This window comes from Podarcis filfolensis (genome assembly GCF_964270895.1).
Source record: "Podarcis filfolensis genome assembly, chromosome: 4".
Lineage (NCBI taxonomy): Eukaryota > Metazoa > Chordata > Lepidosauria > Squamata > Lacertidae > Podarcis > Podarcis filfolensis.
Genome location: NC_139607.1, coordinates 10,910,056 through 10,937,128, shown reverse-complemented (window position 1 = coordinate 10,937,128; position 27,073 = coordinate 10,910,056). Strand labels below are relative to the sequence as shown.

Genomic DNA, 27,073 nt, shown 5'->3' with positions numbered 1-27,073 from the left:
ATCCACCTTACAAAACTTCTTGCAATCCTACTGGCGTAATCTGTTCATCACAATTACTTTTCAAATAGTTCATATATTTACTCCAGTCTTCTAAGAATCTCTGATCCCACAGGTTTCAAATCCTTCCTGATAAATTATCCAATTCTGCATAGTCCATCAACTTCATCCTCCATTCTTCTTTTGTCGGTAGTTCTTCTTGCTTCTATTTTTGCGCTAATAATATTCTTGCTGCAGTGCCTGCCTAATTTTAGTTGGGAGTAGGGTTGACACCTTTGGTTGGGCAAAATACGGGACAGGACAGGGGGGAATAGGGGGGCTAAAAATCAATTCACCTGGTGCAAAAATGACTTCAAAGCAGCCCATTACAATGGGTTTACAGCGGTTTATTCAATTAAACCCTCTCTCGCTTTCGGACCCACCCACCTCTACCCACAACATAAACTCTCTTTATCGGTCCCCCACTCACCATGAGATGGATGGACCAGGCCCCTGCAAACCCACTCTCTCACTCTCCGACCCACCCCACTGCCTGCACAAACCCCAAAACTCCACCGTGGCAGGTCCATGTACTTCAGACTCCACTCGCTCTCCACAACCCACCCATTGCCAATGCAAAAACTCTCTCCCACGATAACTTACTCTCAGCTCTCGTCCACATGGACCCACCCTCTGCCTGCACAAAGTCCCGCTCGGTCTCTTGCTTTCCTCCTCCCACCGGACTCACCCTCTGCCTGCACAGTTTTGAGGAAAAGGAGGAAGAGTAGCTCAGATATGTAAAAGAAGGTGTCCCGCTTGAAATTCCTTAGGCTTGGGCCTACTACACCAAATGCACAGTCTCTAGTAGTTAGAAGCTGTGCATCTGAGCCATATTTTGAACTACAACTCCTATCCACAGCCACCATAGTCATAGGCTTGGGCCTGGTTTTAAATGTGTTTAAGCATAACTACTACTAGTCTTATCCTAGTGACTCTGTTGTGATGGGCTTTGTGATTTCCAGGGCAACTTTATGCATTCCAGGGAGTTAGACAGTAGCATCAAAATGTCCCGAAAGAAACGGCCTATATAAAATTAATGGAGGAGTTAGCAGACCCCCAAACATCTGAAATACTCAGATATTTTCAAAAGAAGCCACAAAATATACCTAACCATTCTGTGGCTTCTATCCCAGGGCCTTAGGAAGCATCAGATCTGAGGGTAGAGAGAGTTACCTGCCTTGGAGATTGTGTCGAGTTCTTTGAAACTGGCCCAAAATCAATAAGATTATTTCCCTCCCACAGTTGCCCCAAATTTGGGAGAGTCATCTTAGTTGCTTTATCTATGCCCACTTAATAAAGTCATGGATTATTACATTAGATTATTCTGTCCAGTGTTAAGGAAATCTTTCACTAATTTGCTGACCATCTGGCTAAAAAGATGTAATTTAATTATTGCCTTCTCGCTAAGATTTAACATAACATCTTTCAACACTGTTTATTTAGCATTGGCATTAAACTGCTCATGTGCATAAGCTCATAAAGTGATCTTTACGATGACTTCATGACTTTGAAGCCTGCTTGGGGGAAGTAAATACTGTAATTATAAATTAAAAGTCCTGTTGTGCTATATAAGCATATTAGTTTTGAGCAGTCAACCATAGTGAAGTTCACCATTTTTATAATTAAACGGTGCTTACCTCCTGGACCTTAATATTATGTTTATTGACTTAGACTCATTGACAATTTCATGCTAATGGTCTGATTCTAAGGCATGCTATGCTAGCACCTAAGTGCCAAGTGTTCTACAAACGGGCTGTAGATGTGATTTTTGCGCTCACATTGTAGTAACATGTGGTCCTAGTTCTGTTATGAAAGTGGGTTGGGTTGATGGAAATATAACCTACAGATCCTAGCCAAAGAGGGAGGAGGAACAAGATGGGCTGTATTTCATTCTTGATTTTACATTAACCATCCCATTGTCCTCATTGCAAGTGACTAATAAACTATATCCCAATCTAGTACATATTTTCCCCAGCTTGGTTAGTCTTCATACATCAGTACTACTGAGTAACATATCCATATGTCATATTTAAATGAGTCCAGATATATTTCCAACTGCTTCAGAATTGACTTGACTTTCATAGATCTAATGAGTAATGAGAATCATAGTGGCATAGTGGAATCATACAGACAACCCTCTACGCGTGTTCAAGTCACATGTGACGGCACATATGCCAAGTACTGGAAACCCAGAACTGAGCCACCCTATAAGCAAAAGGCCATGGAATTGAACAGATTTCACTGTCCCACCTTCAAAGACAGAGCCCTCCAGAAAGGACCAAAATCACCATATCAGATCAATGAGAGAGAATCCATATGCCAGTACAGGAAAGAATCCAGATGAGGTCAGTCACACAACTTTTTTCATTACCTAGGAGCTACCATTTCTATGGCACAAACTCAGCTGTTTGCCTAAGAGGCCTATGAAAACGGTTTGGAAGTTCATCTTCAGGCAGATCCTATAAGACCTGAACTCTTGTATAAGTCCTTCCAAGTGAGAAAGAAGACTTTAAGGAGCAGCACAACAAAAGTATTCTGGAGAAGTATGGAGGACAAGAACATCTGGATACCCCACCACCTGAGTTGCTGCTTCCTCAGACAGAAGGTTATGTGGAATATTCTAGAAATGGAACAGTTCTTAAAGGTCCAGATAAAGCTGTTGCTCATTCTAAATATGAGGAAGATGTGCATATCAATAATCACATGCATTTGGAGTTCCAATTGAAAATAAGGCAAATGGGGCCTTATTTCCACCTATCAAGTTGCACAAGGGAAGCTGGAAGAGAAATTGCTAACACTGATGAGAAATTGCTCGGTGAAGTTCCTGCAGAAGATTATGTAACCAAACAAATGTGTAGTGTAGATGCATCAAGAAAAAGAAGAGTACAACTTCTGATAGTGAGGGAGAAGATAGAAAGAAACAGCAAAAATTGAAAAGGGCGCTAAAGACTGAAAAAGCACATCTCCTTCACATGATAGAAATAATACAGTTTGGTGAGAAAAGAGGCCATATAACAACATGTATGAAAGCTGGGAACCAACAGAGGAGGAAATGGAAGCTTATTGAATGAAACACCAGTGACCAGATTATCCTATGGCCTCTTTTCTGGGGCAGTAATTTTTGGGAAAGAAAAAAATACCCAAACCCAAAGGACATGGATGCCGTTTATATATTTGGTCACCAAGTGAACAAATACCTGCCCGTTTTCGCTATTGTATTTTGTAAAGGACCAAAATCACCATATTGCCATGGCTCCTAACCCAGCCAGGCACTCAAAAATAGTCATTGGTATCGAAAGCTGCTCAGCACTCCAGCACAACCAGTAAGATTGTGCTTCTTAGCCATTCTCTGGACAAGTTACTCACCAGAGTGACCAAAGCTCATTCTAGTACCAAACCAGGCAGTATCAAAATCAAAACTGGAATGGATCCAAATAATCGTGTTTCCTCTCCAAGCCACCTGGAAGCCTGGAGTTTCTTCAGCATGGATGCCACACCTGTTTGCTTTTTCACCCAGTTGTTCAATAAAATAAATGTTATAGTGCTCATTCTTTCCAAGTAAATATTGATAGTGGAAATTGTGTGTAAACAGTGAAGCCTAGCTTTGTCGGAAGTCAGCCTGAAACAATAGCTCTGAGCTGCTTCATTTATTTCAGTGGGTTGTTAACTGCGATAACTGCTTTTGGCAGGCATGAAGCCAAGGCCACGTCAGCAAAAGATTTTCAGAGCACTTCCGCTGGAATAGAATTATATGCCAGTCGTTGGAAATTAATTAAACTACACAGTCAGCACAATGGCGTGATACTGCTTTTGCTGGACTATGCCACTTCTGTCTGCAAGTAGGTGGCCACATGTCTAAAAGAAACTAGCCTGTAAGGGAGAGCTGTTGTAGCTTAGTTTTATCCCCAGTGTGTTAGTGGTTTATATAAAAGGGAGTTGCAACTTCTTCTTTTTTTAGAAAACAGTTCAGTATGTCCATTCAATTATTGAACCCCACCTTCAGTCTGAGGTGGTACAGTCTGGTTAAAGCTATACTTTGTGATTATGTATGTAGCTGAACCTTAACGATCATATGGCACTCATCACCATAGAATCGCATTTTCACAGTTGCAAAGCTTTATCAGTTTTCCTAGTAGACCATTTGGGACTAGTGTGGTGGTGAGTTGCAGAATGAGCAATTGCAGGCTTGGATTTGGACCTCTTAAATTACCTAGCGAATCTATTTTATGAAGCAGTTTTCCAAAATCCTTCCACCCTTCCCTTTAACTACAATACAAAAAAGAAAATCAGTGTAGGAAGGTTACATTTGCTTCAGACTTCAGTATATGCTGATCCACAGATCCAAACCACAAATACACTCTCATATTTCTATGCAAAATTGTCCGCCCCACCCCACCCTACCCACAACACGTGAGTAAGGTGGGGAGGTTATTTACACTCTAAGTAACAAATATATAAAATACTCTGCTTAAATGGATTTGTCAAGCTCACTGCTGGATAAGCAAGGTTGCCAGTGGCTCTCCTTATTCATTATCAGAAGAAGAACTTATAAGTTACTCTCTGGATTTGGTGAATCCTTAATGTTTCACGGTAATACAAGATTAGATAATGAGGATTTTTTTTCCTACTTTGTGGAATAAACTTTCCATCTGTTTTGGGTTCTGCTAATGATCATAATATAATCTGAATTTGATTCACTATCTAGTAAAAAGAGGAACCAATAATAGACTCTGTTGTGGAATGAACTGAGATTTGAATTACTAACAAGTTGTGTTTTTTTCTGTTGCACTGAAATTAACTGTTTTTATTAAGAGGAACTTACACTCAGCAGTTTATACTAGTGGTGGAATAAAATTGCATCTAATTACCTTAATTCAATTCAGTGCTAATCATTAGAAATAACATTTGGGCTGTTGTCTACAAACAAGGGATTGTATTAAAAGGCACTCTTTTATGAAAGCAATTACTTGATTTGATTTGCTTGTTTAAAAAATAATAATAAAGGATACTCCCTATCATTAGTGAACTAAATTAATATGTGATTTAATTTTTACCAATGTTAAAATGAGATGTACAGTTTATTAATAAAGTGCCTGATTTATCCTCTGTTTTTTATTATGATATTAAGAATGCATTTGGTTGTTTATTTTTATGGGGGTTTATGAATATTGTTTTGTCTACTGTAGCAGTTCTGTGTGAGATCCAGCATGTGGTGATTGGGTGTCTGCTTGAACTAAGGGGTTTCTCTTTTCTCTTCCCCTCCATACATGACTGTTATGGCTATTGGGTGGTTGCTCGAGAGCGATCAGGGAAGATGCCTCACTGGTCTTTTCAAAAGCTTTATTATTGCTGCTAAAACCTTTACAAAGGAAGAACGCCTCTATTCCATGTCTTGCTCACTCGCTGGCAGAATCTGAGAGCGGGCGGTCCTTAAACCTTCCCCAGCAGAGTAGTTTCTTGACCCCCAGCCTACGCCTCCCCTCTCTGTGCGAAAGCCTACTGCACAAGGAAGGCTTGGGTAAAGGGGGGCCTCCCCGCTTTGCTCAGGCAAGGTGTCCTGGCACTGCCTTGTATCCTCCTAGCCCTGCATCTCCTCCCCACTAGAGGCGTGGCTTCCTTCCTCCACTGAGGAAGTGCTGCTTCCCATAATCTTTGGAGGCTCTCTGTAATCCATCCGCCTTTTCCCCTCTTGCCCCTGAGCCGATGGCAGTTCCCTGACAATGACCCCCAAATCTGCTCTGAATCATCAGGAAATCTTCCAAAGCAGATTTTGGAACACATATTGAGCTAGAGAAGAAAAAAGAAAAAACCGAATCCTGTTATGCAGGCAGATTTCAGTTATGCAAACTGGCAGACTTCATGAGATGCTGCCCCATAACACTTACTGGGAAATCATTTGAAACCCTTTTGACATGTTAATTAAGAGAAAACAACATCTAAACTGATTTCTTGTGATAGTTGAACTGTTTGTATTTCCCTTTTATAACTCTATTTTTTAAAAATATTTTTATTGTTTTTTACAAGAACAAATTTAAAATAATGAAAAGAAAAAACTTTAAACACCCATATATGAGAGTCTGAATCTCGTGACTTCCCCCCGTCTCCTACATGGGTCCTTAAAATACTTTTTCTAAGACTACATATCATTACGTTCTCCACAGTTTTCATCTCTTTAAATCCATGTCTTTCATTTCTTTACAAGTTATTTTTAAAGCTAACATTTTTATTTGTTTACAATGGTCTCCTAAACCTTTTATAACTCTAAATATGAACCAAGTATGTATACAATTGTTTAATTAATTTGTTCCCTGTTCCCTGTAATATAATAGGGGCCTTGAAAACTTCCTCTTCAAATAAATATAATATCCTCTTCTGTTCCTAAGGATTTGTTTTAAGAAAGTAATAATAATACAGCTAGAATAGCTAACTCTTTGTGAAAATGGGGGTTACTAGGGGGGAAGAGGTGTGTGTGTGTCCAGATCAGAAAGAAGAGGAAGCAAGCACTTCTCTTTATGTTGTTACTAGAGAACTTGCCCTATTTGAAGGAAGGAATCAATCATTTAATAAATTGAATCACAAGAAACTTCAGTAAATGCTGAAAGAGCTGTGAAGTTGGAGGGGAGAGATAAAAGGCTTGAGGATAAGATAAATATAGGGGTTGAATCCAGACTAATTAGTTGCACTTACGTCCCATTGAAATCAATGCAGAAAGTAACGGTATCCATTGATTTCAGTGAGACCTAAGTGAAACTGAGCCTGAATCCAACCCAGTGTTTGAACAATTGAGATCAATATAAAATAAAGTAGAACTATAGGCTGGTAAGATTCAAAGTGATTACAAGAAGAGCAAGATATATTAAGGGGAAATTGTGATTTTTTTATCTGTAAGCCACCTTGAATCCTGGTCTGGGGAGTAGGGAGGATATAAGTAATTTTTGTTGGCATCCATCTGAAAGCAGAGCAATACATTTGGCACCAGTTTGGCTGCAGGAGTTGCCGGAAGGAGGCATACAAAACACCATCCAACTGTCTTAGGGACTCTACTCCAGATTTGTGTAGGGTTTACTCCTTAGCTACTTCTTCTCCCAAAGTTGTCCCACAAGGCAGCCGGTAAGGGTTTTTCCTCTGAGTTTACTTCAGAAGCCTTTCTCCCAGATGAGTATAACTGCAAGGCAATGGAGGTTTAGGATAAGATTTTTCCTTCTAGATGGGCTACCTTCCCAGTTGACAGACCCCATCTGGCACTCACTTCTCTGTACAGCATGAGCAGTAACTACCTTCTGGACTGTTGGGCCCACTATTGGTCTGGCCACTCAATCTGCCAGAGCCTGTCTTCACAAAATCATCATCATCATCATCATCACATATAGAAAACCTTGGAAACTTTAAGAAATAATATACTTTTCACAACTTAAAATTAGGAGGCAATTCTGGAAGCAATAAAGAATGGGAATTCAGTGGTACTTTTAAATCACTTTCTCTCTTACCTACATTAGGTAATGCTTGCACAGTAGTAACTGAGCCTAATTATAGATTGAATTCTACAAAACAGAATCTGATGAAACTGATCAGTCTATGAATAAAAGGTGCTGTACTGTATTGGTATGATGAGATAATAATAATAATAATAATAATAATAATAATAATAATAATAATAATAGATTCTATATGGCAAATTAGGTTATAATTATATAAGAAACAGATAAGAGGATGGGTCCTTTAAATTTGGTCAAGTGGATATAAGAATGGTAGAAGAAGCTCATCGGGTGGAAGAGTTTTTAGCAAAAGCACCTTTTGGACTTTCACATGCTGCTTAATACAAGTACTGGTAGTTTTAATATGGGAATCTCTAAAGTTTAGAATATACAGTGGTACCTCGGGTTAAGAACTTAATTCATTCTGGAGGTCTGTTCTTAACCTGAAACTGTTCTTAACCCGAGGTACCACTTTAGCTGACGGGGCCTCCTGCTGCCTCTGCGCCATCACTGCGCGATTTCTGTTCTCATCCTGAAGCAAAGTTTTTAACCTGAGGTACTATTTCTGGGTTAGCAAAGTCTGTAACCTGAAGCGTCTGTAACCCAAGGTACCACTGTATTGGCTGGATTATCTGATTAAGGCAGTATTTGTAGCAATGTTGTTTGAACACATGTAACCTTTCTGTTTCTTGCCATTCCACAAATGATGCTATATTTTGCAGCTGGGAAACATTATTGCAACAGCCCTTTTTCAAGTTGCTACATTTGTTCTAGCCATATTACATAGTTCATGTGTAGGCAACCTAAAGCCCTGGGGCTGGATGTGGCCCAATCGCCTTCTCAATCCGGCCCATGGATGATCGGGGAATCAGCATGTTTTTACGTGAATAGAATGTGTCCTTTTGTTTAAAATGCATCTCTGGGTTATTTGTGGGGCATAGGAATTCGTTCATTTTTTTTCTTCTTCAAAATATAGTTTGACCCCCCCACAAGGTCTGAGGGACAGTGGACCGGCCCCCTGCTGAAAATGTTTGCTGACCCCTGAATCAACGTGGAGGCCTAATTCTGTGTCACGGCTTCCCTGTGATCTCTGCCATGTTGGAAACCAATTTGCGGCAGCACCCCCATGTAGGTAATCCCATGCAGGGCTGCCAAGTAAGTGAACTAGCTATAGCTGAGGATCATTCAGAGTGATACCCTTTTTAAAAATAACTGCTTGGGCTTCACCTTCTGTATCTCACACTTTATCCTCTGCAGCTCCTCATCTCACAGGCAATCCAGGTTTCGCATTTCCCAGTAATCTTCCAGTGGTCCTGTGTAAATAAGCAGTATTTCTGGCCAGAAAAAAGGCGAAAGATGTAAATGTTTGTCCCGCTGTACATTTTTGTTTAAAGTTCTGTGTTACTCCTTGAGTTACAGCTTTAAAGATATGTGGTGACTTTTGTGCACCCTCCTACTCAAGGCTATATTGAGAAATGCAGCTGCAAACAGCAGGGTGTTAATCACTACTTACTAACAGCTAAAACTAATGCAGGCAATAGGGAGAGTGGTAATTTTCTGGAAGATTTTTGTTAGTTACTATTCTGTCGTTTCATTAATAACGGGTTGTGGGTTGTTGGGGTTTTTTTAGTTCTCAGGGATTCGCTGTTTTACTACAGGGACCAAACAGTAGACACAAGCAAACATTAGTCCAGTGTTAAATTAGCTGAGATATTAAAGTGCTGAAAATGATTGTGAACTGCATTGATAAAGGGAATGCAGAAGATAAATAGTGGTCATTTATGAAACGTATAGCCCTCCCCCCTGCACACACACCACTGTTTGAGATGCAAAGTTAGTGCAATGGGGGCTACAATGTTTACTGTGTTTTCTTTGCAGTTCATCAATTTGAAAAGGACATTGCCTTCCTGTTTCCGATTTCTAAAATTAAGTGTGTGGGAGCTGTTATCATTTTCTACAACTGTCATTAGTGCACTTGAAGTTCAAAATATTTATATATTATTAATTACAAGTATTTATATCCTGCCTTTCAGGATAGAAATCTATCCAACGCAGCTTACAAGAAACATTAGATTACATTTTCTAAAAACCACAGCAGTATCAGCATAGAAAATGCTATAGGGATCCTTCCTACAGAACAACTGCTGGTAGATCAGAGAGCTACAGCCCCCAACAAGCTACAGTTAGCAGGATTCTCCATGACTGCTAAAGTGGTATAACAGTGCTTTAAATGAATGGTGTGGATGTGGCCAAAGAATAAGAAGATAAAAATGGGAGCGGAAATAGCATAGCTATAGAGGAGAGTCAGTTATGTTAAGATATTAGTCCTCTTAAAGAGCATTCTGAACTCCCCACTCTATGGGGGCTCTATGGAGAAACGGGGCCATTGTAGCACCTGTATCCCTGTCACATGTGGGAGCTAGGGCAGAAAGGCCGGGGGGGGGGGGGAGAGCCAGATTGCCGCTCCAACCTGCAGCTGGTACATCAGTTGAGCCTGGATTGGGCCCAGTGCCATCACGTGATGACAGCAAGGCCAGCTCAAGATACAGTATAAGCTGGGCAAGCTCAGCCCCCCCCCCCCGGCACCACCTTTGCAAGACCTATTTCTGGAGAGCCTGCAAGAGTTACTTCCCCCTGCATATTTGACAGGTTGATAGGGCATCTCTGTGCTAGCAGAGTGATGTTGCTGTCACTCTGCAGGTGGTTGGCAGGGCTGGAAAGAAGGACATCTCCACCCAATACAACCCTTCCTCCGCCCCCAGTATTCCGTTTAAAATGACAACTTGTTCAAGGTATTACTATTGTTTATAAATAAATATGTTTATTGTTTTGCCTATCTGTGATCTGTTCTAGGTGGATTACTCACACAAACCATGTTTCATATGTGGATATATTCATTTAGGCATACAGAGAGAGAGAGAGAGAGAGTCATACTCCTTTTTCTAACCCAGTAAATGGTGCTAACAGCTATTGTGAGGAGCATTGGTATTTTTATTGATTTATTAGAATTATATACCGCTCTTCGTCATAAGATCGCAGGGCAGTTCACAAAAATACAAGGTAAAAACAAAAGTAAATAGCTAAAGCAAAAACAACAAAACAATGCCCCCCTCCCACAAGCACAATTAAAAGGCTGTATAATATTAATCTGTCTTGTAAAACCAAAATAGACAAATACAAAATACAAATACCTCAGGTTACAGATGCTTCGGGTTGTGCGATTTCGGGTTGCGCACCGCACCAAACCCAGAAGTACTGGAACGGGTTACTTCCGGGTTTCGCGCATGCACAGAAGCGCTAAATCCCGACCCACATGTACGCAGATGCGGCGCTGCAGGTTGCGAACGCTGCGGGTTGTGAACATGCTTCCCACGCAGATCACATTCGCAACCTGAGCGTCCACTGTAACATATAACACTTAAGAACAGTTTGAATTAAGGGACATAATGACTCAGTAGAGTAGCTGAGTGACCCTGTGATCTCCAGGGTCCTTGTAAGGGATTCTGGGAATGTCACACTCAGTTTAGTGCACTTTATCAGTGTGTTCATGACACACATTTTGTACTTCTATATACAGAACAAATGATATTGGAGACTCATTATCATACAGCACTGAAAACTCCAGGTTTGCAAATGATGAGGTCGATTAGATTTGTGTCCTATACAATTGTGGTTTAGAATGCCACTCTAAGCTAGACCATATTGCAGTTTGTGTTTTGTCTTTACCTTGGTGGCTTGAACACTTGCTCTCAGTTTGATCCTAATTTCCATGCACATTAAATGCATGAACAAACAACTCCCTGAGACCCTCTTCAGATTTCCTTTGTTCTTCAGAAAAGCACTGAAGTGTGTGACAAGTAACTTTATTGTAAAATGTTTTCTGTATTGAAAATTATTCACATATAGAGTACTTTGCATTTGCCCAAGTTTCCAGAGGTTGACCCTAATTTGTATTATGTGCCATGTTTTTGATTTATGAAATAGAATTCTGAGATATATGCAAGTCAACCTGCTGCATTTTTATTGATAGCTTTGTCAACGGAAAATATATATACTTTTTGAGACATTGAAGTAACATTTTTCTAAACGTATACAGTATGATGTGCTGATAGGAACACAAAGAGATGGGCTATTGGCTGTTTAGCTTATTTTTGTGCAGGTCAACAAAGAGGAAACCTTTAGCTAACTATGGTATATTAATTAAGAGAGGATTAATGGAATGTGGTCCATTATGAATTGATTTGCAGAGAGGCAGGAGGTATTAATTGATTGGTCCCTGGTGGAGATAGACTTGAGTGGTGCATAGCAGACTTTCATTTGTGACTGAATGAGTGTTTAATAGGGTTGAGATCCTCTTAGAAATCAGTATTTGGGTTGCAAAAGTGGTAGTGTTTAGAGTGGGCCATGGGAGGGCATCATAGATGTAGTAATGGGCAGAGAGTGTTATGGCTGATGAGGTGAGCACAGCAAAGCAATCTTAACATCTTCACACATTCTCAAAATCCTTCTCGCAGCCTGGATAGCCTTTATAGACTTAGTGCAGTCCCCTATGCCTTCAGATGCTGCTATTAAATCTCAGGTTGTTATTTATGACCTGGTGTAGGAAGAACAAGCTGACTTATTATGCATAAGCAAGATCTGTCTGGGTGAAAAGGGAGGCATGAGCCTTTCTCTATTCTGCCCACAAATTCCAGGTTGAGGGGTGGGGAGTATTAGTAATAGCAGCTGTAGTCCATAGGAATCCCGCTCTCCAGTCAGATACCCTTCCACTTTTTGGTGTGTGTACTTGGTTTGGGAGGATTGGGATTTTGTTGGTGTACCAATTTCCTTGCTTAAGCTGGTGGAGGCAGTCTTGGAGTGTGGCATTGAGAACATCTAGGCTTTGAGAGACTTTAGCATTTATCTCAAGGTGGCTTTGTCCAGCATGGTTCAGGACATCTGGGCTGCCATGGCAACCTTGGGACTGTTTCAAATTATATCTAGCCCAACACATAAGGCACGACAATAACGGCTTGGTTTTTTGTACTGGTTTGGGGGGAAATAATTGTTTGTATAGGATGCCAAGTACAACTCCATTGTCATCACTATCTGATTGTGAAACAGCTGAGCAGCAGCAACAGGGGAGTGCTTTTTTTCCAGAATCACTCTTTCAAAGTGCCCCCCATTGAACCTGCTCAGTTATCATCAGACAATGATGTTCTGCTTCCAGTGATATCCAGGGGCTGGAAATGATCAATGAGTGCCCTAGAAGTGGTGGTTTCATCAGAAAAGACAGGAGAAGCCAGCTTGGGCATCTCAAGGCAAGGTGAGGCATGGCAAAAGCCATAGGAGGAAGTGGGAAAATCAACCAATATTGTGTTTTTCTGGAATGCTTTGCAATGCAGCAACAAGAACAAAATCCCATTGAACTATTATTTGAGAAGCAAGAGAAAGTTCCTGTAAATGAATTATCAGAGATTAAAGAAAATTCGCTCAGGGAAGGATGTTGTGTACTTGCTACTTGGTTTCGAAGGCCTATTTACCAAGCAGTTTTGGCATTTGTTTCATAGACAAGTCATTTATCCTACTTAACCTGACTATACCGAAGACAGCTGCCAAAAAGAAGAAGAAAAGAAAATGGAAAGAGAGGGGGGAAATGAATGTTCTAAGTGAAATTTTAAACAAATACAAAAGAAACTCCAAGTACTGCTTTTCTCATATCCAGATTTTTAAGAAGACTCTATTTGTTTGCAGTAATGACATATATTCAAACTCAGTTGTATTGGTACAACTTGTATAGGTTAACCCTGCTATTTTATTTTTTAATTAATCTATAATCTGTTTTAAACTGTTAATTTCATTGGTGGTTATATACATTATGTATTACTTGAACAAGAAGAGGCATCATAATTCTATATTACTTGTTCCGCAGCTTGTCTAGCAGAACTGGGGTTGCCACAAGTGGTGTAAAACTTCAGAAATCAGAGTCATGATTGAAGGTTGCGAATTATAGCTAGTAATTAAGTAGCAAAAGGCTTAGAGCAGAGTGGTCTAGTTGGAAAGGCCATTTTAAAAAACTCTTACCTAGTAAGGTCATGAAGTCCTGTCTAGTTAAGAAAAGTAGCAGAGCAGATCCAATTGAGAAGATGGAAAGGTCAGTTACAATAAAGGCAGTCCCTTTCCTTAATAATCAGACAAGATAGGCACTTCATTGCCATAGGAGTCTGGGAAGACTTCACAGAAAGGGCAGTTAATAACATTAGCTTTTCCGTTATTTGAAAATATAGCTTGTCTAGAAATCTCAAATGAAATTACACAAGTTGTAAGCTGTGACAAAGAAAGAATTTGTGACCAAATTTGATCCTCTTATGTTCCCTATGCCTTAATAGATCGTTCCAAACAACTCTTTCAGCCCTCTGATGTGTTAGTCTACAACTTTCAAGAGTCTAAGCCAGCATGGCCAATGGTAAAGTATGATGAAAGTTGTAGACCAGCAATATCTGGAAGGCTACAGGCTCCCCATCTGTGTGCCAAGGGAAAAACGGTTTTCTCATCTTCTGTTTCCGTCACAAAACTTGGTTTAAGTTTTTTTTAAAATGTGCAACTTCTGTTCTCACAATCCACAACTCCTATTTGGCATTTACAATTGGTCAAATGTTTTTATACTACAGACAGGATCTGAAGAAAAATGAAACTATTTTCATGAGTCCAAAGGGTCACTAGACTTGAAAGAAAATAAATACAGTATAGAGATGTCCACGTTCTCTTAAGGTATGGTCCTATTCTAATGATCTCACTCCCAGTGGTCCTCCTCTACCTCAATCTAAGTTTATAGGGGCAGGCCAACATTCAGAAAAGACAGGAAGATGCCAGGAATAGATTAATAGAATAGATTTTTATCTGTGAGAAAGATTAATATCTAATACAGAATGGATGCTAAAGGTTAAAGCAGCAATAGATCAATACATACTTATGACCATTAAAGCAATAAGCGATTAGTCAGCAAGATACCTCTAGCGACAGGTGGGAATTAAAACTCACAGCAGGGCCTTGAAGGGTTTGAAGACAAGGTAAGGGTTCCACTTCTAACTACCTTATTCCCAAGATTATTGTCAACTCCTCCTCCTTGGCCTATGAAAATCAGGATATTAACTATCGGTATCTGATTGATTAGGACCTCTAAATGGATGTATCAGCCCTCCACTGCAGGTGGTGGTGGGGTAATACTTTGATTTTAACTGAGATGGTCAAAACTGGCTGTTCCTCATTTCTTGTCCACCTGACATATTAACTCATTTTCTGACTTACCTTGATTTTCCATTAAAATAGGTGTGTAGCTGACCACAAACCTTTACTCACATCCCACATATTCCAATCTTCCTCTTGGCATAGCAATTTCACTTCCTCAGTTCTTGCTTGAGCATCTGTGGTCTCTTCCTATTTTTCTTGGCACATGTAAGTATACAAGCACATTCTTGCACTCTCAGCTGTTAATGCTTTCATAGTCTTTATTGAATTGAAATTGAAATACTTTATTGTCACTTGTACAACTTGTATACAGTGAGATTACACGAGCACCCCCCACTCAGCTCTCTTAGTCTTAATTCCCCTCATTTACTGACACACACACACACACACAAACACACACACACCAAACCCAAAAGTCAGTTGCCCTGTTGTTATCTTTTCATTCAGCAGCCAATGGATAGAAGCTGTTCTTTACCCTGTTGGTGCGACTAATCATGCTTCTATATCTTCTGCCTGAGGGCAGGAGATCAAGAAAGTGCCGGCCAGGGTGTGAATCATCCCTGAGAATTTTCCTCACTCTCCTGAGGCAATATTCTTCCCCTATTTTATCCAGTGGATTCACGGGACAGCCCATAATATCTTGTGCTGTATTCACAATACTTTAGGATATTTTTCCATTAGTCCTGCCCTTTTGTGCAGATCTTTGGGCTCATAATCTTACTTCTTTCTAATATTCTTAGGTACATTCAACTATGAGCAACATTTGTACCCATAAGCATCTATATTGTGAAACTCTCTAAACATCAGCAGAAAGCCATTCTAAAATCAGCCAGAGTAACAATATGGCCTAATAACTAACACGAGCCCTTTGTGTGAGCCTAAGTAGCAGTTTGGTTATAGGCCTCAAGCTGCAGACTTAATTAGAACCATGGCTTGACTCCTGAACTTTGCAAAGCTTATGCCCTTTTTCAGGAGAATAATGATACTGTGTAGATATTGAAAGAACCTTTCATTCACACTGAGTAATTACATCCATCCCCCGCATATGCTAGATTATAGAGTCAGGTTTTAAGGTCAAATAGTGTCTAGCATTTGAGGCCAAATTTATGACCATCTGGTTTCTCAATACAGTATCATCTTCAACTCAGTGGGTGGGGAGATGGATGACTCCATTTGCCTTTCCAGATTCCTTATTGGGAGCAGACACTTAATATCAAGAGCCTGCACCTTGACTTGGGTTCCAGGATATATAAGGATTCTGTTAGTGTAACGCCCATCTCACTACCTAACAACCTACCTGCATGGACTGATGGAAGTGGTCTCAGAATTGGTTCTGAGAACCACCAGACCTATTGTCTTGGATAACTTAAGCACGCACACTGAGACCTCCTTGTCTGGTGCAGCTCAGGATTTCATGGCCTCTATGGCAGTTATGTGCCCATCTCACATTTTATTTTGCCAACACATTTAGTAGGGCATGGTTTGGTGATCTGTACTGTTTAGAATGAGTGTGGACTGTGAGTGGGGAAGCCCTCAAATAGTTCCTTTGCCATAGAAAGTTGTAATCTTAATTTTTAAAAGCCCAAGTGACTTGAATCAGGATACCTTTGAGAGCCATCTTCCAAGTGAATAGGACAGACAGCAGGAACTATATTAGGGCTTAGTAATATAGCTTCTGCTGTCTGTCCTATAATCACTAGAGTCACAAAAGATGGGTACAAGGGACAGCGCCTTTCCCCCTGTTGATTCTGAAGGGGAGAAATATACCCACTCTTGTGATATTTCTCTTGTGTTTAGGCAGGTATTGAAGACTGACCTGTCCAGAAAGGCATTTATAACTATGCTACTTTGGGGCTTTTATTTAGGTTCTTATTTTCTGACACCAATGCTCTATATTTTAAATTGGTTGATCATTTATATATATTGTGTCAAATTTTAAATTGCCTTATTGTTTAGTTGCATCATTGTACTCAGCTATGAACATACTTATGTATAGAAAAATGGGTCATAAATTGTAATATTTTTTGTTTAGTTTCCTAAGTTTATTTGTTTATTTCACTGCATAACTGTCATGATGAATTAAAGCTTCAGTGGTTTAATTTTCAAGTGCTTTTTTCCATTGGCAAAAGTGCTTTTTCAATTTGGCTCCCAAAATTAAGTGGCAGCATGTGAAATAGAGCTCATTATCTCTTATGCAGTTCCTATTCCAGCTGGAGGGACTAACCATGAGATATTTCAATAGTTAGTCCTTTGCCCTGTTGGCAACTTCTTGCAAACATCCCTGGATGTCCTTTCCTTCTCCCTCATATGTCTTTATCATTGTTTCATCTGCTGTGGTCTTGCTGTCCTTTTACTTCAAAAGGACCATCCATCTTGGCAAATAAGCTCCCAACTGACCTCTGGACTGCAAACATTTTATGGTGTTCTAGCCCTCTGAAACCATGACTGAGTTCTTCCCTATACTGTTTCTCCCAGTAAAACAGAAATAAAAAGTAATAAAACAGATATTCTACCGTGCTTTTACATAGGTGGGGAAAGAGGAGTTTGGGTGTCTCTGAAATAGAGAGAGAGTGTCATGGAATTGTCCAAAGAGCAGTAAAGCTGAATATATATGGAATAAAAGGATTAGTTTCTGTTGAAGCCAGATGGTGAACTTCTGCTAATTAAAACTTTCCCATTCCAAATTCTAATAAAAACAATGAAAATCTACTTGGGCACAAGACCTTTTGATTTTTCATTTATTTTGGTCAGTAACTCAAGTATCACAACTAGCATTTTGGATGGGTGTACTGTGGCACAAGAATTCCTGTTTTCATTTATAAAGCACCTGAGGCAAGAATCAGCTCAGTACAAAGGGACAATGTGTCATTATAGATTCATACTGCAGTGCTTGATATCTCCAGGTGAATGTGCGACTCATTAACCGTAATCCGTCTTGGAGATTCCCTCTAGGCTGTACCATTCTCTTCTGATGCTCTGCTTGTGACTCCATATAAATTGTGTGGTGGGACCATTTCTATTGATACTTCATCGGAGCAAAGAAATTCAATAGTCTAGAGTCTGTTCTGGTAGCAATTCCACTGACTTGATTCTTTTTGCTCACCAGTCTAAGAAGGGCAGAAAAGAGCACTTGTCTTGCAGTCCTTTATCAATTTTACCCAAGAGTATGCCCTGTTGAACTCAGTGGGACTTACTTCTGAGTTGACATGTATAGCGCTATCTGTTAATGAATGGCAGGCCATGGTTAGAGCGTTAGGCCAGAATTTTATGTCTCATTTTTATTTTATTTATAAAAAATATTTATATACCACTGTATCATAAAAATATTTTACCACAGCAGTTCACAACAGTATAAAAAAACCCAAAAGATAAAATCAAAAAAGGTTAAAAAGCAAGCTAGAAACAAAAATAAATTAAAAACAAGAAACTTTTGATATGCTATACATTATAAAGTATTTTGAAATACATTATAAAGTTGAATTAATATGTTTTCTTGGTTGAATAAAAATAAAAAAGCAAATTTTCAAAGGGTCACATAACCTATTGCTGGAAACTCGATATCTCCCCCTATTTATTAAGTTAATTCTCAGCCTAAAGGGCCCCCATCAGAGTATTCTGGGGGTGTTGTTGTTTTTTACATATGTCTGTATCATATGAAGTACGATTGAACTCAAAGTTCACTGATTTCCCTCTTTTCTTTTAAATCTCTTGTGACTAGCCCATCTTACCTTGCAGAAGATCAACTCACAGATTTCTGGTTTTTTTAATAATTTGGTGAAGTACAAGAAATCATCTCAGCCTGTTCTTTGTGACTGTCGTGTATGGAACCAATAAGATAATAGCAATTGTAAGGTTCCACACCACTGGGGTACAAGCTTTGTTCATGCCACAGATGTCCAGATAAAAAAGATACTGATGGAAAACTATAATGTGTTGAAATGCTGCCATTGTATGGAAACCGTTGCTGGACTACACAACTTTAATGCCCTTTTTAACATCAAGAAAGGAAGTAGCTCCTAAGGCAGCAGTTATTGGAGGCACCGTGCGTAGACACCCAGCAGTAACTTTAACAGTAACGTAATTTCTGAACTCTCCACATTGCCAACTTGGTCACTACCATGCTAGAGTTCTTTAGCACTAACGAAGCATTGCTTTTCCATAATAAATGAAAAATAGAATTAAAACAAGAGGTTACACACAGAACTTAATAGCGCTGCATTACTCGACAATGCCTGTGACCAAGAATCTCCTTTAATATTTACTCATAAGCAAATCTCATCCATCAAACACATTTTTCAGTTTTAATGCCAATGTTAATTCCAGGCTTCCTGTTTGCTGCTTTATTTTCAATGAGGTTGGAGGATTAGTGAGGCATTACCTCTTATCAGTCAACTTCTGTTATCCATGGTGTGTGTGTGGGGGGGGTAATTACCAGTTACCTTGCATTATTTTTCTTTTTATAGTAGAATAGCAGCATTTCACTACTAAAATGGAATAAATTAAAGCTGTCTTCATTTACAAATGTTGACAAATAAAGGGCACCTGTTCACTCATCCCCAAAATCAAATTACGACAATTTTGGAGTAAAAAAACTAGTGTGAAAGCAACCAGACATTGTGCCCACTACAGTAATTATTTACTCCCTATTGGCAGTGTAGGTGTGAATACACCAGTAGTTTTACTTTCATATTTTTTCCTGAACCATTAAACCAAATTTCCTCAACATGGTACCCTCAAGATGTTTTGGACAGATCCCATGAGCCACCAATATGGCCAATGGGTTAGGGATGATTGGAGTTGTAGACCAAAACTCCTGGAGGGTACAGTGCTCGGGAAGGCTCTGTTAGGTCATATAAACTAGTCCCTTAAAAACTAGTTTTTAAGGTTACAGTCATACCTCCGGTTGTGAACGTGTTCTGTGCGGGAGGCACGTTTGCAACCTGCAGCGTTCGTAGCCTGAAGCACTGTGTCTGCATATGTGTGTGACACGATTTGGCGCTTCTGCGCATGTGTGTGACATCATTTTGTGTTTCTGCACATGCGTGAGCGCCGAAACCCAGAAGTAACCCATTCCGGTACTTCCAGGTTTGGCACGGTCCACAACCTGAAAACGCGCAACCCGCAGCGTTCGTAACCTGAGATATGACTGTTGTTATTAACAGATTTTCCACTTGTTTCTTTAAAGGTTTTGAAGTTAAAAGAAAGGTGAAATAATGCAGATAATGCTCAATTGTTTTAGAAAGTAATGTTCAGCATACAGTCTGAGCAACCAGTTTTGTTATTATGTTTGGAAATCATATTGTTCTTCTGTTGCTGATTCCTATATTTTAAATTTTTGTTCCTCAGATATTCTGCTCAGCCACAATACTCACTAGGTGACACTAGCCATTGCTATTTTTCTCAGCCTAATGTACATCAAAGGATTGTGAGGATTGTTGTTGTTTAGTCGTTTAGTCGTGTCCGACTTTTCGTGACCCCATGGACCAGAGCACGCCAGGCACTCCTGTCTTCATTGTGAGGATAAAGGCTCATAAATCTCTAATAAATGATTTTGCACTTGATTCAAAGATTTCCACACAATGTATTGAGAATGATGTGTGTGACTTGACAGGCCTGTGTTTTCTCAGTGTCTTTGGGACTTATTTCATCTATACATTCGTAAATTGCTGAAAGACATTTCCATGGCTGGTACTTTCCTGGAAGCCCCATTGTGGGGCACTGTTGTGGGAGACTTATGATCTAATATCAAATTAATCAGAGCAGGCTGTGGTTCCAGTATGTCTGTCTGGGAAGGGGTAATTGCACCACTCATCATTAATATGTGGTAAGCTATTATGCACACATATCATTAGTGCATGAAATGAGCACTATTACTGTCATTACTTGCTTGTGGCCTTCCCATTGGCATTTGGTTGGCCACTGTGAGAACAGAATGCAAAACTAGATGGGCCTTTGGTCTGATCCAGCCCTGCTTTCCTTATGTTGGTCTTAATGGACTGAAGCAACACCAATAAGAAATGATGCATTACAAACTAATGATGGCAACAATTATGCAGAGCGATTAGTGATTTGTTTGCTGTGTGGCTGATTCTGAAATGTGTAACTGCTTGAGTACAGTTAGGTGAACATGTCAGTGCTGATACATGTTCAGTGAGAGGAAGAGACATGCCAATTAAAATGTGTCTTGGTGCTGGGAAAGATATGTCCTGAACTATTCTCGAGATGTATTTACAATGAGGGGAAACCTACTAGATATTTGAAGTAATAGCTTCAAATGAGTCATTGCTAAGGAAGAATAAGATCAGAGAGATGGCTACTTATTCACAGGTGTGTGGTGGTTATTGGCACAATTTTAATTACAGACCTGCTGAACGCAGCCCACCAATTGTGTGTAGATGCCTGCTGGAAGCTTGGTGAAGCTCCTGGTTTTTCTGACTGCCCAGGACTGCAAAAACATGGGGGTTGTCAAGCACATGGCAGGCCACAGTACATGGCTGGTGAGCAACATTCAGCTCAGTAGGCATCAGATTGTGTAGGCACACTAATTAGCTCTAAATTTAGCCCAGAACAGTTCCACCACTTGACAGTGTCTCATGATGTCTTTCCAGCCGTTCTCACCACAGCGTTCCTCCTCCTCCTCCCCTCCCCCTAGCACTGCCTTTGCTTCCCCACAGTAAGGCAAGCCTTGCTGAAAGATGCTAAGGCTGTCTGAAGAAATCCAAGGAATATTATCAATGGATCAGATGTAAGGGTCTCATACTTTATTAATGTATTGTTTGCTGAGAGATGACTCAGGTGGAGATCTATTTTTGCACTGGCTCCTCTGTGTTAACTTCAACCGTGAACTGTTCCTTTGCTGTTCTTTCTTAACTTGGTGTGTGGGATTTTTGTTTTTTTGTTTTAGCCCTATAATTTAGGGCAAGTTCCTGCTGAATAATCTCTTTGGTAATGAGGCACTCAGGAGAGAATGTTTTGAGGACATTCAGTTTTGCTTCATGCCCAATTAACAACAATGGGTATAAAAAAACTCTTGAGAATTATCTGAAGTGTAAAGTAGCTGCAGGGGCTGGCAATGGAAGAACCTTGGAGGTCATCCAATCTAACGGTCTACTCAAGGCAGGATCTGCAATGCAGGAAGTAACTACAGCATTCCTGACACATGGCAGCGCAGCCTCTGCTTAAATATCTCCAGCAAAGGAGAGCTCACCACCTGCTGAAGGAGTTTGTTCCATTGTTGAACAGCCTAGACTGTTCAAAAGTTCAAAACTCTGCTACCTAGCAATTTCCATCCATTAGTTCTAGATCTGCCCTCTGGAGCAAGAATCCATGCTGCAGTGGCAGGTGAATGAGTCAATGGTCCATTTTCAATGGATTCCTTCAACATCCCTAAGCAGGAAGGCTAGAGAGGCAGTTAGACATTGGACAAGAAGGGTGTCAGAGGTGTACTAAAGGAGGGAGAAGGAGATTGCATAGAAGCTGAATGGATTCTTTGCATCTTTTTCACTTGGAAGATATGGGGCAGCTCCCTACGTCTGTGCTAATTGTTTCAGGAAGGGTGGTGGCAAGAGACAAAGTTATTGGCTGTAATAACAAATTACAAACTATAAAAACACTGGTCCTGGATGGCATTCACCCAGTAGTTGTTTAAATGTGGAGTTGTTGAACCTCTAACAAAAATACATAACTTATCCCTAAGATCATCATCCACACCAATTTTTCAAAAAGGGTTCTATAGAGTATCCTGTAAATTACAGACTGGTGAGCTTTAACATCTGTTCCAGTAAAACTGGTGGGAAGCATTATGGATGATAGAGTTACCAAACATAAAGACATACAAATCCTGCTGAAGCAGAACCAGCATAGTTTCTGGAAGCGTAAGTCTTGTATCACTAACCTTTCAGAGTTCTTTAAATGTGTCAGCAAGCACACAGATAGAGGTGATGTAGGTCACATTGAATATTTAGAGTTTCAAAAACCTTGTTATAATAGCACTTTCCTATCACAAAAATATTCCTTTTTGGCCATGACCTTTTGATATGGATCATGCAGTTTTGGATGACACCGTTTTTGTGATACTACTAAGCCATGGTTTATATATCATGGTTCAATTAACCATATTTAAAGCTGATAGTCTAAACCCAGCCCTGAGGGTTAACTATGGCTTTAGGCAGTGCCAAGGGGGAAAGTTCCCCCCAAACAAGGAGCTCACCCCTTTCCTCCCTGAACTCTTTCTTGCCCCCTTCCTCTGATTTCCCCCCCTGGTGCTATAACTGACTATTGCAATTAACTATTGCCATGGTTAAAACTTCCTTGTTCATTAAGGGTTGTTGTTGGTTTATAAACTTGAGTTAACATTAACCATACCCTAGTATGGAGCCCAAACTGGCTCCTCCTTAACTATGATTAAGAAGTTGTCACCACCCAAAGGCTCCAAAGCCATGAGTGAAGAGCTGTAGAAATTCAGACCATTCTCAAGGTTCAGTTGCTCTCACTCATGCGTTTAACTGTGCCTGTCAACAACTGCTTGTCCCACTCCCCACGTCATGCTCTGAAAGCACTTTCTAGCTTTCACTGCTGCTGCGCTGTGAGGCGAGAAAAAATTAAAGGCACCACAAGGATGCATTGGGATGCGTGGGAAAGGGTGTGCATTGAAATGAGCAACTTTAGCGTCCTTGCCACCTTTTCTTCAAGCACATTTTTTTGGAGTGGGGTGGGGGTCAGGACATGATTGCAGGTTCCCAGGCCACCAAGACTCCCTTTCGTCCATTTAAAAGGATCTTGAGCAGCTTTGTAGGAAATGCAGACTTGAACCCTGCGAGGAATAGAAGGATCACAGCTTGAGAAAAGTGGGTAAGACTGAAAAGTAGAGGGAGGGAAGGGGGCAAATGCCTCTCTTCACAGCATCTGCTGTTAAACTTCCAACCTAGCATGGAGCATGGAAAGGGTGAATGCTCTTCATTAATTATGTCTCCTTTTTGTTATAGGGAGTGAGGATCAGAACTGGTGTGGCAATTGCCAGCAGTAGCTGTCAGGTTTCCCATGCCCCATCCATCCATCCTGTTGCCTAATAGTAAGCAGGCTGGTGACACTAATGACAAAGCGAGGTATTTCAAGTCTAGGGGCAGCATAAAGGCATTTGGATAGCAGTCTGAAGTTGTGGGGAGGGCAGCAGGGAGAGGAGAAAAACTATGATGCGGTATAAAAAGCCAAGGTACAAGTGATCAACTGGAAGATGCCTAGATTTTAACTGTACTTTATCAACTCTGATTAATGTTAACCACGGCTTAGCATTATGCATGGATGAGGCCTTTGGCTAAAGTGTTCCCAAATATTCTCCCAAATAAATTTCATTTCTGCCTGAGTTTTTGGCAATTAGTAGAATTGTCAAAAGCACATGTTACAAAATGGTGACAGAATTTGCTTTCCCCCCCTTCCTTTCTACTTTGCCCATAGTAGTGCAAGCATGTTAATGGTTACATCAAGTAGTCTCTTTTTTATTTTTATTTTAAGTAATTATTCGTAATGAGTGCTGCTTGGAGAGGATTTAACAGATTCCCTGGAGCATTGTATAGTTAGTTGTGTACAAGAAATTTTATTCTTAATTAAAAAATGTCTTCTTCCCTTTGCTGTCTGCTTTCTACGATCTTTTCCTCCTGAGTAGTCATTCTGTCTTATATTGTCCTCCCAATATTTTAAAATGCTTCAAGGCTTCCAAAGTGTTGTTGCTATGTTTACTGTTGCTAAGGCCTTTTTGTACATTACTTTTATAGGAGATGATTACTTTATAACAGATTTATGATTCACCATGTTGGCTTAAAAAGGTAAATGTATTTATTACTTGCTAACAAGCTGTGTATGCTGACTTCTTCGCCCCCATAAGAGAAATGTGCAAAATGGCCCTTAGAAATTACTTTGTCATATAACTTATTTCATAGTTAGAATTTGCAAGTCTTGTTAATTAGATTTGTATCTCACAATTTGGTTCAAAGCAGCTTGTGGAGGTAAAATCATTAACAATAGTACCATAAAACAATGTAGGCTTAGATAAGACTTTGAAAGGGAAGTCAAGAAGTGATTGTATTTCTGTTGTTGTTAACATACAAAAGGCAGAGTAGGGCTGAGGAGGTTCTTAATGAAGATGGCGAGTCTAGTCATATCCTGGATGGCCAAGGTCATTGCAGAACTATGCTTGGGGAGAAATGTTGTTGACGATACCAGTATCCAGCAGAACTAGCCCTACCATAAAGCAGAATAATGCAGCAGATGACACTGGGGAGGTGGCAGGGGGCTGGCGGATGCAATTATACATGGCATGTAGGCAGCACAGAGCCCCCTAAGCTAGCCTGGTCCAGTAGAGGCTGCTCTCCTATTGCCAGGGTTGAACTAAGACTCCATTTTCAATCTAATTGGCTTCTCTACAAGGAATGGAGGGGGTGCCATATCATTGTTCACCACAGACGTATCTTGGGCTGTCCCTGATTCCGTGACGTATGCATATTTACTTAATTGAATCAATACCTTAATGCTACCAACCTGCTTGTCTTGTATTTGGAATTTTAAATGTGTTGGAGGAGGCTGGTGGGAAGGATGCATGTGTATTGAGAAAGTATTACATCAAGTGAAGATGATGAAGCGGGGGGACGATGGGAGCTGGGATTGATGAGGAAGGATAGAAATGATTCACAAGCTGCTGTTTCTGTTCCTAGGCAGCATTCAGGCACAGATGATGCAACTGAAAAGCCCTATTATACCAAACATTTGGATTTGAGGCAATTTAATCTTGTCCTTTTCTTTCAGAGCAGTACATCTCTCTAATCAAATCTATGAGGAGAACAAAAAAGGTGACTGGGAAGTTAGCAGCAGCTGCTTACAACTTCACATGTTGCTGCATGGAGAAGTGATTACCTGTAGCCTCTGGGCATCCGACAATGCTATATTTCCCATAATTTCATAATTATTCAAAAAGCTGGAGAAAAGCTAAAGGACAAAGTGACGTCTGCCTTTATTGCATGGCCAGAGGCCACAGATGACTGAATCTTAGAGATCCACCGCATAATATGCTTTTCTTATTTAGCCCTGGCAACTTTCCAAATGGTACCCATTCCTTCTCTTTTGCATTATATCAAACATAATTAAATTTTCACATGACTGGAGAATGTGTGTGCTTATGTGTTTTAGTGGATGCAGTTTGTTGTCTGAGGTTATTCAGAAGCTCTTGTATGATATGATGCGAGACAGGGCCGGCTCACCTATGAGGCAAAGTGAGGCAATTGCTTCAGGCAGCAGGATCCACAGTGGCAGCAGATCTAGCCTCCAAGAAATGCATTGCCTGCTGCTGCTGCCACAGTGGCAGCAACAGAAATGGCACGCTTCTTGGAGGCTGCCTCCCCTTCCCCCATGCCATCTCTACAGTGGCTTCTTGGTGACTAGGAGGCACTGCTGGTCTCCTCCCCTGTTGTTGTTGTTATTCTGCCCTTCTTACTGGGTTGTCCCAGCTACTCTGGACAGTTCCTGACAAAATACTAAAAACACAATAAAACACCAACCATTAAAAACTTCCCTTCAGATGTCCTCTAAAAGTCATTTAGTTATTTCTTTGTTTGATATATGATGGGAGGACATTCCACAGGGCAGGTGCCATTACCAAGAAGTCCCTCTGCCTGGTTCCCTGTAACTTCACTTCTCACCATGAGAGAACTGCCAGAAGGCCTTTGGAGCTGGACCTCAGTGTTCGGGCTGAACGATGGGGGTGGAAATGCTTCTTCTGGTATGCAGGGCCGGTCCTGATGCGAGAGATATTGATTAAACCAGGCCAAAAAGAAGAATTTTCTAAGCTAAGCTTTATTTAAGACCAAAGCTTAAATCAGGCACTTGTGAAAATATAAATATAAAAAATAGGACTCTTAACTATTACATTGCTGTAGCTTGGAGATTAAATGCTAGATGAGAGACCCTACAATGTTTGTCACATAAAAATTCATTTCTGTATTGCTTCTCAGAGTTGAACTTTACATGACTGCAGAAAATCAATGATTGCATGTTTAACAACCACCACTGGGGTTGGGAATCTGATTAGGATTGTGTGACTGGGGGAGGAAGGATTTACTTTGCCCCCTATACCCTTTTCTTGATGAAAATCCCTCATTGCTATTTGCCCAATGGAGAAAAAGATTTCAGTACCAGTTTAACACTTCTGTGTTTTGCCCTACTGCTTTGGGACCAATTTTCATTGGGAAAACGGTACAGGGAGAAAGGGCTAATGCCCCCTTCTCCAACACTGCAGTCCTAATTAAACCCAGAGGTGTGGGGGAGACTGTTACAGGGTTTTTTAAATA

At 40.3% G+C, this 27,073-nt stretch overlaps 1 protein-coding gene across 9 annotated transcripts in view; it reads left to right on the top strand.

Moving 5' to 3' along the window:
* The window catches only part of HS6ST3 (heparan sulfate 6-O-sulfotransferase 3), a 206,922-nt gene that overhangs the window by 127,814 nt on the left and 52,035 nt on the right, over positions 1 to 27,073 (top strand). The gene's annotated exons all lie outside the window — the stretch shown is intronic.